General features: G+C 39.5%; 1 non-coding gene across 1 annotated transcript; it reads left to right on the forward strand.

Moving 5' to 3' along the window:
• The first annotated feature begins 250 nt into the window (after positions 1–250).
• On the forward strand, positions 251–315 carry LOC115872103. The gene has a single exon (XR_004047649.1). It is a non-coding gene; the product is annotated as a small nucleolar RNA SNORD37 (small nucleolar RNA).
• The last annotated feature ends 6508 nt before the right edge of the window (positions 316–6823 follow it).

Raw genomic sequence — 6823 nt, forward strand, 5'->3', positions numbered from 1 at the left:
GGATCAAATCCCGGCATGGTCCTTTTGGCCTTCTGGCATCACCTGAAGCAACACTGGCAATGGAACTTTCCCTAAATGTGTCCCCTGGGGACCGTGTTAAAATAGAACAGATGTGGGGGCTTCAGTAGCTCTAATGACTTCACTGGTGGTTCCCAGTGGGATCTGTGTGTTAAATAAAAAAGATGGAAAATCAACTTACCAAGTTCACAAAACTAAAAATAAATGTATTTATTAAAAAAAAAAAAAACCTACCCATGATGACAGATATTTCTTCACTTTGACCTGATGTTTGTTGAAGAAACATGATGTCTGAGGTTCCCAGAGCCCAATGGGTCTGGGGGCTGCAGTCCCTGCCCATGTAAAAAAAACAAAAAACAAAAAAACCCTTGAACATTTAGGAAAACTTAAGAAGTGTTTATTCGAAATGCAGATGTCACCTGAGTTCACCTCCCAATTACCTGCATGCACCTGCCCCTCGCCACGCCACTTGCATTCAAAAATAATGGCAATAGAAGAATTCTTTAAAACTTGCTAACTTAGGTATGAAGCACTCTTTTCCTTTTTACAATATCAAATCCTCTTTAATACTTCGTGTTCTCCGTAGATCCTCCACTCGAGCCCTCCTTCCTTTCCTTACTCCCCAAACACCCAGTGTGAATAGATTTAAAACAATAGTTCCCATTCTATGTGAGACAGCCCCTCTAAGAAGGGAAAGAAGGGGGAAATTTCATAGGAGAATAAATTTTTCCATAACTGAATTAGGTACAATGAATCAACTCCTAAAACAAAGAATATAGGATTTGTATCTTGCTTCATCAGAAGACATTTCTTCTAAGTATATTATATGATAAATTGTAATCCTTGCTTAGTTTAGTGGACACTTGAACTTCTCCCACGATTGTATATGGTGGAGCAGTAGTCAGGCTGTAAAAGGCAAAACCCGCAGTTCAAAACCACCCCAGTGCTCTGCTGGAGCAAGGCGAGGGTTTCTACTCCTGTAAAGATGTGCAGTCTTGGAAACCCACAGGAGCAGTTCTTCGCTGTCCTATCCTGTCTCTATGAGTCAGACGCAACTGGGTGACAGTGGGTTCGGTTTTTATCCATACTACACAGCAATGTTTACGTTCCAGTCCTAAATCGGCCAGGGTACTCCCTATGGAGATGGGGCATTTGGCTTGGTCCAATGGTGTCAGAAACCTGCCAGTTATCTCTAGGAAAAGAAAGAATCCCTCTATATTACTCATCCTATAAAACTTTAATGATATTTTTGACATAGCAAAGCTGTCTCTAAAAGATTGCCATGGAATCAGAAATATATTTTTAAACAACAGTGCTATGTAATTGCTATCTACTTTATGTTGATTTTATATTTAAAATGTGCTGTAAATAATTGCTGTTGAATTATTACTTTTAATAATTGTAACTGAGAACCTATAAAAGTGGCAGCAATAATGGTATTGGAATTGAAATGTTACATTCTCATGATTGACTTAGACTTTTAAAATAATATTAAAACTCTCAAATTGTTAATATTTGTTATAGTCAAATATTAAAATTGAAGTAATTATTAATTTGGATTAATTTCAACAGTGAGGAACAAAACATCCCAAATTTACAGGGTTTAAATAAAACACAAGTTCCTCTTTCCTATAAAATATGAACCATATAAAATCCAGAAAGCAGCTCAGGGGATTTCAGATCCATAATCGGAATGAGCTCTTCTTACCCTTAGCAATGTTTTTCTCCTCGTGCCTCAAGGAGCCTGCCCCATCTCTCGCTGCTGCAGTCACAGTCCAGAGGGCCGGAAGAGGAAGATGGGCACACCCCATGCAGGAGACTTTGCTACAGTTTTATGACTAGAATGTAGTCATGAATCTATGACAGAATTAATATACGCATAGGTTTTCATTCTTTTTGCATCGTTTGATTATATATTTTCTAATGTTGAAGTATAATTTCCAGGAAAAAGTAGAATCATAACTTTCACACAGATGTCAAAATGAGCACATTAAAGATTTGATTGTACTCATATGAGGGCTCAGGCAGATGTTTCGCAGGTCCAAATGAGAAGTCAGATCAGCACAAACTGATAAGGAGTCAGTGCTATTGAGATGAATTACAAATGGAGACAATAATTTTTTTGTTTTGCTTTTTTGAAAAGGGAGATAGTCAATTAAATCACTACCAGACAGAATACACTTTCGTATGCACTGTTAATTAATCTATCCACTTTTACTTGCAAAGGGTTTTGAAATAGCTCAAAGATAATGAACAGGACCTAAATCTGATGAAACAGTAAGGCACACCACAGACGATGCAGTTTTCCATGGAAATACATTTGTTCTGTACTATTCATAAAATCTTTGCTAGGAACATGCACTTTTATCAACCTGTACTGAAATAGATACATTTCCCTCCAGTTGCTTTCGTTATAACACATGCAGAAAATGTATTATCATAACTTTGGCTACGGGATGGCTTAAAATAGAATGGCACAGAAGAGGATGTCAGTATTGCTCAGAGGTATGAGGCTGGCCTCTAAGCGGCAGTATGCTCCCGTCCATGTGATACCACAAGGATGATTTGACTACACCATGAAATGCCAGCAGGATCTGGGGAAGGGTACGAAACCCTACATAGTCTACAGAAAGAACAGACTTATTACATATCAAACATGAATGGAATATATATTTCTAAGATTCCATAAAGGTTTATATATAAGGGGGACTCCAAGAGTTTGTGGAAGAATTCCTTTATAGTTTAAGTTTATTTTTCCACAAACTTTTTGAAGGCCCCTGGTACATGGTAGCATATTAATGATGTACAAATATTTACTAAATATTTTCCAAGTCGCATAAGACAAATATTTCTCTTTATTCCCCAGTGAGGTGGCAGTTTCATATTTGTAAATCACTTTAAGAGAACGTGTTCTCCTCCTCCCTGGGGGAGGGACAGCAGAGAAGAGGGGTGGGGGCACGTCGGACAGGGTAACTTATGACAAAACTATAATAAGTTATGAATTATGAAGGGTTCATGGGGGAGGGGGAAGTAGGAGGGAGGGGAAATGAGCAACTGATATTAGGGCTGGAGTGGAAGGCAAATGTTTTGAGATTAATGAGGGCAACAAATGTACATATGTGCTTAACACAATGGAATGTATGTATGGATTGTGATAAGAATTGTACGAGCCCCCAATAAAATAATTTTTTTAAAAAGAAAACTTGTTCTTACACATATAGGTAAAAGGGATGATTTCCCTAATTTCACTTTGTTGAGTGCCTACATAGGAAGACACAGTTTCTACATGAAGGATTTAGTGAGACTGGTGACGTTCTGGCAGCTGTACAACCATTTGCACCTCTCTCATTAATACACTCATTATCCCATAAGGTCTCCCTCTCATCTTTCACATATGTCCTATAAACTTGATCCCGTGTGAACTGGTGTTAAAATAGCACAATGCTCAGGCAGCCGGGCTAACTTTAAGATGACTTCAGGGCATTTTGGGGGTAAAGAAGAAAGATTTTAATATTACTCCACGTAATTGAGCATACTTCTTTGATACAACACCCACATTTGACAAATGGTGGTTTACCAGTACTTTTTTTAATAGTACTCCATTAAATCAATTGGACTCTTTCACTTAAAATGAATTTTTAGTTACAACACTTGGAAGATGTTGGTTCACTAAGTACTGCATTATGCATTACTTCTGAATGTTGGCTTATGACATTATTCAATGAGTTCACACGTTAATGTCACCATCTATCTCACCTGAAGGGATGCTAGTGGCTGGAAGTGTTTCCCATAATCCTAATTTCCACGTAGTCATTTAATCTTGGCATGGCAACATACACTTCCAGGTGCTACGGACAGCTTAGGCCCTCTTCATCAGACCATGACAGTAGTGCAGAGCATTGTTTTGACATTAGAAGAAACAAAACAAAATAAAACCCACTGTTCTCACATCACTTCTGACTCACAGGGACAACATATGGCGATTCCAACATGGCAATATCAATGGGGACAGAAAACCTTATCTATCACCTGCAAAGCAACTGGTGGGTTGAACTTACCAAGCTTGTAGTTAGCAGCCCAATGCTAAGTCCACAGCACCACCAGGGCTCCTCACATTAGCAGAAGGATGGTTCAAACACAGTCATACTGAGTGCATCAATAAAATAAGGTGTTACTTTGTTTCCTACTTTGAAAATACAGTCCAGTACAATGTATGATAACCTGCAGTGCTACTTAGAAAGGTACTATTATATAAAGACTAGCAGATAATAGATTAAATATCAATTTTTTTAAATGGAAGAATATATTATTTAATAAAACATACTTTTGAAATCTATCAAAGACACCCTTGCATAAGTTTAATCATTTATCTGCACTATAGTTTATAGTACTAGTCCTGGCCACATATGGTTACTCATTGGGCTGGTAACTCAAGGTCAGCAGTTTGAAACCATCAGCCTATGAGATATGAGTTGCAGTCTCAGAACCTTACAGGGGCAGTTTTACCTCTTCTCAGGGCATCAAGTCTATGGCAGTGAGTTTGATTTGGGGGGTTTCTATTTGGGGGGTGGGGGTGGGGGGGAAGCAAGTAGTAGAGGGGCAGCAAAAGAGAAGAAGGTCCTGAATGAGATGTCTTGACCATGACTGCAACATTGGGCTCAAACACAGGAACAACTGTGAGCATGGTGCAGGACTGGGCAGGGTTCACTTCTGTTGGGCAGAGGGTTGCTCAGTGTTGGAACTTGGAGCTGATGGTACCTAACAACATAGTCTGTTGCTAGGTAGCATTCCTAGGTTTCTGGGAGCCCTGGTGGCATGGCAAGTTAAGCCTTAGGTTACTAACCACACGGTTAGTAGATAAGCATATATAAAAGAGAGTATAATACTAGACACAGAGTATGTGCTCAGTCAGGACCAATTCCTTCAGGATTTTAGGAAGCAGGGCTAGATCAATGGTTTCCTTTTTTCTTTTACTTTGTTACCTAAGAATAACCTAACTAAAACCCACTGCCATCAAGTTGATTTTGTCTCTGCCAGAAAACAAAACCAAGCTCACGGCCATCAAGTGATTCCAATTTAGAGCAACCCTACAGGTTGGGAGCCTTGGTGGTGCAGTGGTTATATGTTAGACTGTGGTCTGCAGGGTTGGCAGTTTGAAACCACAGCAGCTCCTTGGGAGAAAGACTGGGCTTTCTACTCCCATAAACAGTTACAGTCTCAGAAACCCACACAAGGGTCACTATGAGTCAGCATTGACTCGATGGCAGTGAGGTTTGTTTTTTGGTCTATAGAGCAGGGCAGAACTGTCCCTGTGGATTTTAACTGTTTAAGTAAATAGAAAGCCTCATATTTCTCTCAGAGAATCTAGTGGTTTCAAACTCCTGACTCTGTAGTTAGCAGCCCAATGGATAATCTACTATATTGCCAGAACACAGTGACCTTTACAGGATTTTGTTGTTGATCTTGGTAGGTGTCAGCAAGTTGGTTCTGATGCACAGCCACCCTATATCCAACTGAACCACGCACTACTGGTCCACGCGCTGTCCTCACAACTGTTCTTATATTTGAGCCCTTTGTTGAAGCCACTGTATCCATCTTGTCAAGGGCCTTCCTCTTTGTTGTAGCTCTCTACTTTACCAAGCCTGATCTCCTTCTCCAGGGACTGGTAGATAAAGTCTGGCCATCCTCTAAGGAGCCTTCGGGCTGTACTTCTTTCAAGACAGATTTGTTTGTTCTTTTGGCAGTCTGTGGTACGTTCCATACTCTTCCCTAGCACCACAATTCAAGCACGTGGGTTCTTTTTCAGCCTTCCTACTCAATGTCCAACTTTCACATGCATATGAGGAGATTGAAAATACCATGGCTTTGGTCCGTAAAGACTTTACTTTGAACACTATTAATATGTCTTGTGAAGGAGATTTACCCAATACAAAGTGTCATTTGATCTCTCGTCTGTTGCTTCTATATTTTAATTTTCTTCAGCTACAATCTGAACTTACATATGCCCAATTGAAGGTCCGCCCCCAGCCTGGTTTTACTGTTGCTATTGAGCTCCTCCGTCGTCTCTTCCCACAGATGTGGTCCATCTGATTTCTGTGTACTCTATCTGGAGAAGTCACGTGGAGAGTCACTATTTGTGTTGTTGAAAGGTATTTACTGTGAACAAGTCATTGTTCTCACAAATTCTATCATGGACCTCTAGCTTTACTTTTCTCACCAAGTCTTTATTTTCCAATTGCCTTTCCTTCCTTTTCACTTCCAACTTTTGCATTCCAATTGCCAATAATTCTCAATGCATCTTGATTGCATCTTTGACCAATTTCAGACTGGAGATGTTGGTAGAATTCTTCAATTTCTTCATCACTAACTTTAGTGGTTGGTGCATACATTGAAATAATAATTATATTGCCTGGATTTCTTTGAAGGAGGATAGATATAATCCTATCAGAGGCAGCATTGTACTAGACCTTGAAATGCCCTTTTTGATTATGAATGCAACACCATTCCTCTAGATTGGATCATTCCAGCATAAAAAACCATATGATTTTCTGATTCAAAATGCCAACTACCAGTCTATTTCAGCTCATTAAAATCTAGGATACTTATTCTTATCATTCAATTTCATTTTTTAACAACCTACAATTTTCCTATGTTCATCTTTGTACGTTCCAGGTTTCAATTATTAGATCTTTGCAACTCGTTTTCTCCTTTTGAGGCATGCCCCATCAGCAAACGAAGACCCTGCAGGTGTCACTGCACAGAATGCTCGGACTCTACTGTGAGGAGGCAGCTCTTCCTCAGGCCT

This window comes from Echinops telfairi, unplaced genomic scaffold (genome assembly GCF_000313985.2).
Source record: "Echinops telfairi isolate 266 unplaced genomic scaffold, ASM31398v2 ScPeMD7_3;HRSCAF=10, whole genome shotgun sequence".
Classification (NCBI taxonomy): domain Eukaryota; kingdom Metazoa; phylum Chordata; class Mammalia; order Afrosoricida; family Tenrecidae; genus Echinops; species Echinops telfairi.